The sequence below is a fragment of the Eptatretus burgeri genome, chromosome 12 (assembly GCF_056783735.1).
Source record: "Eptatretus burgeri isolate ZD-2024b chromosome 12, Ebu_testis_v1, whole genome shotgun sequence".
NCBI classification, from domain to species: domain Eukaryota; kingdom Metazoa; phylum Chordata; class Myxini; order Myxiniformes; family Myxinidae; genus Eptatretus; species Eptatretus burgeri.
The window spans coordinates 38,381,891-38,392,371 of NC_140972.1; positions in this window are offsets into that span (position 1 = coordinate 38,381,891).

The window sequence follows — 10,481 nt, forward strand, 5'->3', positions numbered from 1 at the left end:
GTGTGTGTGTGTGTGTGTGTGTGTGTGTGTGTGTGTGTGTGTGTGTGTGTGTGTGTGTGTGTCCTCCATAACTCAAAAACCATGAAACCTAGTAGCCTGAAACTTTGCATACATACAAAGAAAACTCCAAGGAAGTGCTTGAGTGAAAATTGGGTGTTTGGGTGAATTAAAACACCAATTTTGAAGATAATTAATGGCCTTATTTAATTACTTCATTCATCAGGCACATCCTCGGGCAACGCTCTCTATGGGGTCTTAAGGCTTATCCTCGGTAACCTCACTGGCGTCTGAAGCCGCCATGTTTTTTGGCCTGCTCAACCATCCCTTGACTTAGAACAGGCCGCAACGATTTCTTAACGATAAAGTTTTTTTCTCTCACTTTCCTCACTCATGATATCAAATGCCTGTTCATCATAGCTACGAATTGATGGGTACATTTCAATACTTATAAATGCCCGGATACATCAGCGTTCATTGCTTTATTTCAATTCCACACATGCCATCGCCATGAGTATCTCTTAAACTTAGCAGAATTACAACATTTAAGCTCCAGAATGGAACTTACAAGCAGTTCCAACCCCTACAAAAGTGTTCATTTGTCCAATTCTGACATATTTGACATTTTTGGCCTCTCCGGGAGGTACATGTTTAATATGACGGTTCGGTGATTGCTAATTCCATACCAAGTGAGCCATTTCGTATCAACCATTTCATTACAGTGCTTAAGCTACTTGGCAAGCGTGCCACAATATTTGCATTGTCACTGAATACTGTATATCAATTGACTTTAACAAAGTTCAGGGGTCACTCGCATGCGTTCATAGCCATGTGTTGTTCTGCGGTGCAACAGGCAGTGTCTGATTCGCTGAAAATGAGAAATTTTATTTTCCACAATGGTCACTTTTTTTGTTCTTCCATTATACGACCCATCATTTCAGCCTAGGGAAATACAAATAAAAATTAGGGCACTCGGTAGAGCGCCCACCTCCATCACGTTATGCCTGATCCACAAGACCATATCAGTCCCAATACATTTTTGAAATACCATGCTATACAGCATGATATCGTTTTTGGCCCCATCTCTCAATGGTGAAGGATCACTTTAAGAATTAAATAATTCTCGTATCCAGATCCGGATTCGGATCTTCACCAAAATCGAAACAATTCCTCCGTGCGACACACCCAACCTGTCCACCAAGATTTATCCGAATCTGCACACAACTTTTTGAGATATCGTGCTATATATCATTTTTAGCCAGATCTCTCAATGGTGAAGAATCACTTAAAAATTCTATTATTTCTGATCCGGATCCTGATCTTCACCAAAATCTAATCAGTTCGTTCTTGTCACACACCCAACCTGTCCACAAAATTTCATCCAGATCCCTATACAACTTTTTGAGATATCCTGTCCACAAACAGACAGACAGAAAGGGGTGAAAACATAACCTCCTTCACCTTCGGTGGTGGAGATAACTAGAAGGGCACTCAGTAGAGCGCATACCTCCACCTCAAAATGCCTGATCCATGAGAACATATCAGGCCCAATACAATTTTGAGATATCATGCTGCATATCATTTTTGAGCCCGATTTCTCAATGGTGAAGATTCAATTAAAAATTTCAAGTTGTCGGATATTCACGAAAATTGAATCAATTCTTCCTCATCACACACGCAACATGCCCATCAAGTTTCATCCGAATCTGTCAACAACTTTTTGAGATAGTCTCCACACAAACAGACAGAACAGAAAGCGGTGAAAACATAACCTCCATCACCCTCGGTGGTGGAGGTGAATTAAACGTTTCGCTCATCAAAGTTTCTACAACCGTTTCATCGAGTAATTAGTGAAGCCACTTGGCACATGTTCTTCAAGTTTCAATGGTGATACAGTGGTTCGACACCGAGGTAGGAAGGGAAAATAAATGATATGATCACAATGAGAAAAAAACTCTTTTCAGCAAAGACATAATTATTCACCACACCAGGGTGGGAAAGCCGACAAGTTCACCTGCTTGCTCTGTGCAGCCTGGATTCAAATCACGACCCAGCCATAAGCTGCCATCCTGGTGTTTCACAGGCAGGATGATTCATCAATGTACGTGCTGTCTCTCGGATGGACGATAAACTCGGCGTCACATTTGCTAGAATCCCTCAACCCTCTCCCTCCCAACCCTACCCCCTCTTTTCGACACTGATATATATATATATATATATATATATATATATATATATATATATATATATATATATATATCTTTCTCCCCCTCCCCCCCCCCCCCCCGTCTCTGTCTCCATCTCAGTCTCTCTCTCCCTCTCTCTCTCGCCCTGCTGGTTGTTGGTGAGTTGTGCGTGGGTGTGGAATCATGGTGGCTCTGTGAGTGCTGTGTCCTGTTGGTGTTTTTCCTATCCCCTTTTCGCTCCCCTTGTGTCCTTGCAAGTGGTTGTGAGTTTTTCCCCTGTGTTTCCTTCCTTTGTTGAGACAGTTGAGAGATAGAGATAGAGATATAGAGATATAGAGATATAGAGATCGAGAGAGAGAACAGTAAATGTTTTGCAGGCCTCTTCAGGACTTCCTGGTTTTTGGGCCTGCTTTTCTACTTGCTGTGTTTCAATGTTTAGCCTTTTTCTTCGCAAAATACTTCGTTCATATTAATCTTTTGTTTCCCTCCACTTGCTAGTTTTGCTTGTGGCAGGTTTGCTTTTGGTTTCTTGATCCTTCAATTACTTTGTATTGTTTCACATTATGGCAAATGTACATTTGCATCATAGTCATAGTTTGGCCACCGGACGGAGTCAGTGTTGATGATGTCGTAATGGGTTTCGGAGAGCTCATTGGGCTCGAAAACATTCTCGCAGCATCGAGGATGAATCAACGTGTTGTGCTATTGTTGTGGGCCAGGGGTCGCTGGCAAGAACGACCGCTCGGTGAGGAAGTTTACGCTGTCTCCCACCGGTCTCCCCGGAATTTATAGGCCATCGCTCGGATAACTCCGAAGCCGGCGGGTTGATTAATCGACCGTGAAACGCCAATATCTTGACCGCGTGGCATAGGGTTAATTGTCTCGATCCAATATACCGAAGTAACCACGCAGTCTTAGCTACCGGGGATTCATGCCCTCGGAACATCTGGCTGAACCGGATCACTCTACCAGCTCCGGTAGAGTATCAACTTCCACCCAACTCCGGCTCTGATGCAGTGGAGTGGGCCTGCCCAGGACGTTCCGGCTACGATGTACCGATTACCGGGGATGATACCCCGTCTAAACTCAGATACGAACCATGCTGGACCAATACAAGAAGGGACAGAAACGAGCTGGGAACATTTCTAATAATTTTATTAACAGTAAATAAAAGACAAGAGAAGCGAGACTTAAAGGTCCCATGACACTCAAAAGTACTGAAATTGCATATATATGTCCTATAGGAGTTTTCATCATGATTTCTGATCTGACAATATTTTCTCACAATACTCGTTCTGTAAAATGTAAAGTTAAAAAACAAATCTCTTTGGGAACGCCCCTAAAAATTCTGCTGAAATCTACTGAACGACGTGTAACCCACATGACGTCATCTCCAGAACAACAAAGGCTGCACGCAAATGACTCGGGTTGGTGGTCTTCGTGATTGTATTGGCTTTCTGTGTGTTTCCACATTCGATTGGTCGACTCAATGCTTCGTTCATTTCTGCTTTAAAAAAAATCGAACATTTGGTGTTGAATAATGGATGACATGAACTTTTATTTGTCTGGTAGCGACAGTGAGTGTGAGAAAAATGAAGCATTTTGGTCTGAATCAGATGGAGAATTGTCGGATAACGTTGTTGCGGGAGGTGAAGTTCAGGCAGCTGGAAATGGAATACAGCCTTACGAGTTCGAGTCCGAAGCAGGACAAGCAGAGGAAAATGGTGATGAAATTCCCGGAGTTTATGATGATCGGGAGGACATTGAAGGAAGACTTGGCAATAACAACTGGTTAGACTAAATCCAGATTAGTAATTCGTAATCCAGATTAGTAAATCCTATTCGTAATCCAATAATGTAAATTCGACTTGCATACTGCTCGATATCAGAAATATTTTAGTGAGGTGACGTGAACAGCACAGTGCAGCGGACATGTTGCACCGCAGCAAATGAATTGCAAGGCCAGCTCATGTTATCGGCCGTATCTCTCCACGCATAAAACGAAGCAATCTCGCTGTCCGGATACGATGAAAACTTGTGTGCAGAACACACCTTTGTGACACAATTGTCTAGAGTAGTCCGATAAATCTGACGTTCTGTTGCATTTTTATTTATTTTATTCCCACTGTTGTCATGTAGCGCCAGTATAAAACAAGGAAGAAAAGAGAATAATAAAAGAAAGCTACAGCACGTCAGATTTATCGGACTAGTCGGACAGACGACGGATTTATCGGACTAGTCTAGACTCTAGAGTTGACAAGTAACTTGTATTTGCATGCACACAATGTATAAGTAAATGAGTAAGAGTCCCGAGGCTATGAAGCCATGTAATAGGACAGATAAATTTGTCTTTCATAGTTGTGCCAACATTTTTTCCCTGTTCATTTATTACAGCATTTTGGCTAAATGTTAATGAATAGCATGCCAATGGAAGCAGTCCCTTCACTTTAGAATAAACCCATGTATGTCGAGTGCAGCCATACCTGGCTTGCATGTACGTGGAATCGTACCTATCCCAGCAGGCTGGTCTCAACGAACAATTCAATAAGCTGCAAAATGTGGGTGCAGGTTTTTCACATTGTTTGATTTTAAAATGATCTTGCACCTTGAAATGATGCAATATTAATGGTTAGTATTTTACTTGTTTGTCCCTGTAAGTTTATTTTTTAATGGAAACGTTCAACAGTCACATTTAATATTTTGTGGACATGGTATAGCCCTTTATTGTGCATACATGTATTGGATTTGTACACGACTACGACAAGGTAGTAAAGGGATAAATAATTTCCTCGTGATTGTTGTGCAGACACGGCTCAGAAGCAGAATTTCTTTTCCGTGAAACAATCAGGAATTAAGACGATCAGTGAGATAGCAAACACATGTGCACAATGCATTTGTACGTACTTTATACGGCGCGCGACATCTAGTCAATCCACTCTGTGTGAGTCGTGTTCTGGAGATGACGTCAACGGTCACGTGACCTGCGGTTCGCTGAACTCAACTTTTTTGAGGGATGGGGCATAGCAAGTTGTGAAAAGCACTACAAATGTTTGAAATATTGGTCTAATTATCCCATTGTTGATTTTAAAAAAGAACCATGGGTGATTTCTTCACTAGGAAAGTCAAATTAATATATAAATACCAAGAAACTTTTGAGTGCTATGGGACCTTTAAAGAGAATATTCAATGCAAGTATTTACAATGGGCAAAAACTTATGCAGTTCTACTTACAAGACGGGCCCAACACACTCAGGCACACACAAATGAAAAGAAAACCCAAGGTTCTTTATTCGACCCTCCAGTCGATGAGTGAAACAAGCTGGGGGTCAGAGTTCGGCTTGTACCTGGTCGTCGGAGGGAAGGGAGTACTCGGTAATGCGACACCTGGCACAAGTCGTCGGCCTGATCCCAGTCGCACGTGTGGGACTCGTGGCTTGTGGCGGCAGCTGCGTGAAGTAATCGGAGCCCCCGGGCGGAGATCAGGGTCGCGGACGGGACCCACCAAGGCTCTACGAACAGGCCGCTTCACTCCCCTTCCAGCCCAACCACCGTCAACCAACTCATAATCGCTCAGGAACTCCAGATCTCCACACCCTCTCACAGCGTGCTCGGGGATATATGTCCTCCCACACGGGGCGGGGCCTTGGCGAGAATCATCTCGCTGTCCGACCCTAATTGGCCAGGATGCTACGGGCACAGCCTTCCTGGGCGGGGTTTCGGCCATTCACGGAGAAAGCCGCCCCTCCCCTCCACTCGTGTTTGAGGAAGGTGGATGGTGGTGAAGCCACGATTGCGTGTGGAATATTCGTGGAAGCCGAGGACTGGGACCGCGTCCCAGGGGAGTAGAGGCTCCCCTCTCGGCAAGTCAAGGTACGAGCAGCCAACGGTGGTGATGGAGCATGATGGGCAGGTGGTGAGATGTAATAACCTAACTATAAAAAAAACCATCACAACGCACATATTCGACTCTCCCACTGGACAAAAGGAAGGGACCTGTCTCACACGTACTTATCGGCATAACTAACTTTGGGACCTGAATGTTGAGTGCGCATGGTTTCCAGATTAGTAACACTATTTTTGGCTAAAGAGCGATACGTTGCTCAGACGGTCGAATCCGGCTTGCCTCTCCCGCCGGATCTTTTTGTTTCTGTAAGTCCTTTGGCCACACCTGCTGTTAAAATTATTATATCAAATATTCCACCTTTCTTTAAAAGTGAGGAGATTATCTCTGCTTTAAGTAATTTTGGGACGGTTGTGTCACGGATTTCCATGATCCCATTACATTTGCGTTCTTGTGTTTCAGGTCGACACATCATGTCGTTCCGCCGCCACTGTTACATTGTTTTGAAGAATGGTGCACGGTCACTTAGGACTGCTGTGACTCTTAAATATAAAGATCGTAGCTACTGAGTTTATATTGCCACTGAAGTGATGACATGCTTTATTTGTGGTGAGCTTGGACATTTAAAGAATGCGTGTCCGAAACCAAACATTCCTCATGGTGAGTCTCAACTTGTGGAACCTAATGAGGACTCGCAATGCCAGGAGCCCAGAACAAGCACTAATGATGCACCTGGAGCTGCAGAACCCAAGCCAAGCACTAGTGGTACATCTAGAGTGGTGGAATGTGCGACACCTCCCATAATCAGCCCTGGAAAACAAATGCAGAAGTTAAAGACTCTCAAGTAGACGACGAGGGTTTTGTCACCGTTCACTCCCGAAGAAAGAAGCGTCCTAACATCAACGGTCATGATGTAATTGTGAGTGTTTCTAAAAAGCTTGCGCCATCGAGCAAACTACACGGTTCTCATGAAGATACAGCCAGCTCGCTCGCTGCTTTGGAAACGGAAAACAAATTTGCAGTTCTATCTCCGGTGGATGTTGACAGTGCTCCTGATCATGTACGGGATGAGCACGAGAATGACAAGAGGGCGGTGTTGTGCCCCAAGTGGAAGATGTGACCACCTCAGTGGTTGCTGATGTCATCAACATTGAAAGTGAGTCTATGTTGGTCCCTCTCTCTACCAAAAGCATCGTGGCTGAGACATCTGTGTTCCAGACAACTCCGGACGCTACAGATGTGGAGTGTGCGTGTTCTGCTTCGATCACGGCTTTCTCCCTCCCAGCAGGAATGGAAATGCCTGCTCCACTTGTGGTGCATGGTTCAAGTATGGATCACCAATCGGACTATGATTCTGACGGGGCCTCGTCTCTTTGCTTCTGGTGATAGTACCGATGTCTGGAACGATCCAGGCTTATTTCAGGAACCGGAGGGTGTTCCGAATGTGTCCCCCCTCTCCCCCCCAGGAGATCACAAAGTTTTTACAGCACATCTTCCATAAGAGACATGTTCAAATTCAAGATTCCTTTCCAGACCTGCACACTTTTATTACCTTTGCAAAGTGGCTGCTCCTTCAGTCCGAGCAGTTTGGCATGACTGAGCCACAAATGTTTCATCTGAGGAAGTGGGTTTTGAAAGCAAGGAAACTACTGCGTCCATAAGCCGGCCAATTGACTGATAAAGTCTTTTTCAAATTCCACACGATGGCTTTCTCGATTGCTACTTTAAACATAAATGGAGGACGTTCGAATTTCCGTAAAGCTGAAGTTAAGGAGTTTGTATTGAAGAACCACATTGAATTTTTACTCTTACAGGAAACCAGATGGAGTTGGTCCTGTATGAACGAATGGGAGAGAATGATGAAAGGGAGATGGTTCTTCAGCAGCTTAGAGTGTCCCAGAGCTGGGGTAGCCATCTTTGTACATCCCTCTCTCTGTAATCTCATTATTGATTTTAATGAAATTATTAAAGGATATTTAATCTCACTCACCTTCACTCTCAATGGTTTTAAACACACAATACTCAATGTCTATGCACTGAGTGACGGTACGGATCGAACTTGTTTTTTTACGCAGTTAGAAACATCCCTCACACACTTGGATTTTAATGGCTTTGTTTGTTTAGGAGGGAATTTTAACTACACAATGGATTCTACCATTGATCGCAATGGGAAAGAGCCTCACTCAGCGAGCATTATGCCTCTGGCTAGGACTTTGACATCCTTCTCCCTTTTTGACATTTGAAGAACTTGTAATCCTTCAACACGACAATATACGTGGTGTCGGTGTTTGGATGGCTGTCTGTCCCTCGCAAGGTGAGACCGTTTTTATATTGAAAATGATTTTTTTAAATATTGTGACCCACACAGATATCGTCCCCAGTGGTTTCTCAGACCCTCATATGGTCATGCTCCGCATTCACCTACCAATTCGTAACCGAGGTGCTGCCTACTGGACTTTTAATGTAAGCCTTCTCGAGTATCATTTGTTCCTTGATGCCTTTCGTGTTTTTTGGAGAACTTTACTCCAACGTAAACCCTCCTTTCCCCATCTTGTGCAATGGTGGGACAATGCCAAAGTACAGATACGATCCTTCTGCCAGCAATACAGAGCTTATCAAACTCGACATGACTCTGCCCTTCAATCCCTGGTTGCCAGGGAGATACTATCTTTGCAATCCAACCTCTCCACCTCTAATACCGAAAGGACCAACTTTTTGCTCGCAAAGAAAAAAGCCCTTCTTGCTGGACTCTGTGCAAAGCAGGCCAGGGGAGCTCTGATCCGTCTCCGAATGGAAAACCTGTATCACTTGGATACTTCCTCCAAGTTCTTATTCGGACTGGAAGTTCGGAAAAAAAAAAAGTCAGCAGATATCCTCACTAAAGACTAAGGAAGGAAGAATAACACCCTGCCAAAAGACATCAGAGTTTCACTCAAGGATTACTTCTCTGAACTCTACCAAGCCAAGAGCACTGATGATGAGATTGTGGAATCCCTGACTTCTTCCCCACCCACCTTATCAGAATCCGTACGTCTACAACTAGACAAGGAAATAACTTTGGAGGAACTTCAGGCTGCCCTACATACTCTACCAACAGGCAAAGCCTCTGGACTAGATGGATTGCCTGTAGAACTTTATAAAACCTTCTGGGACCTTCTGGGACCAGACTAACATGAAGCTCTGATTGACGGTCTACGATCAAATCTGTTACCATTAAGCTGTCGCAGGGCTGTATTTGCCCTTGCCCCCCAAAAAGGTGACCTTCAGCAACCGTGCAACTGGCGTCCTATATCATTGCTTTGTACGGATTATAAAATTTTCTCAAAGGCTCTTATCAACCGGCTGAGACCCGTGATTGGGGAAATTATACACCGTGATCAATCCTATTGTGTTCCAAACAGAACAATACACGACAGTATTTTTATTGTGCGAGACATGATTGATATCTGCACTCTTGAGGAAAAAATGTTGGTTTGGTTGTTCTCAACCAGGAAAAAGCCTTTGACACTGTTGATCACTTCTATCTTTTTTCTGTTTTACGAGGGTTTGGTTTTGGGGTAATTTTTATCTTACATACAGCTCCTGTATAACATTTTTAGTTTACTCAAAGTTAATAATATTTTATGTCAGCCTTTCCCAGCGAATAGAGGCATTCGTCAAGGCTGCCCTTTGTCTGGCCTTCTCTATTCTCGAGCAATCGAGCCTTTGCTCATTCGGTTGCGGGAACATCTTCATGGTTTTCTTCCCCAACCAATGGTAGACCCAATTAAAGTAATTGCCGAATGCGGATGATCTTTGTGCGGTTATCCATTCAGATGAGGATGTCTCTGCCTTGGTCCACTGTGACCATGAATTCAGTTTGGCAAGCTCCACCAAAGTAAACTGGTAAAAGAGCAAAGCTCTCTATCTTGGTCCACAAAATGGCACCACTCCTCCTACCCTGCCCAAACAACTTGAATGGGCATGGGATGGAATTTTTTATCTCGGCATCTTCCTTGGCACTCAAAATTTCGTTTTAAAAGACTGGGAATTTTTAATAAATAAAACAGAGATGGTTACTAAAATGGAAGGGACTACTTAGTCAAATCTCATATCAGGGGCGAACCCTTGTTATTAATAACCTTGTGGCATCAATGCTTTGGCATATTTTTACTGCACTACAGCCCCCAGATTTCATTCTTAAAAAAACTACAATACATTTTTATTGACTTCTTTTGGGGGGGAAAGCACTGGCTCCGGCCCGGTGTGCTCAGCCTGCTTATTGCCAAAGGAAGATAGGGGCTGGTTGCTATTACCAGCAAAGTGATGGCTTTTCATCTCCTTTCATTGCGCAGGCTGTTTGTTATACACAGATGTTTCTTGAAAAGCCTTCGCTCACTGCCTGCCATGGCAGGCAAGGAAACTCGGCTATGGTCAGGAACTCTTTCTCATGGACCCCAACAAAGTTGACATCACAT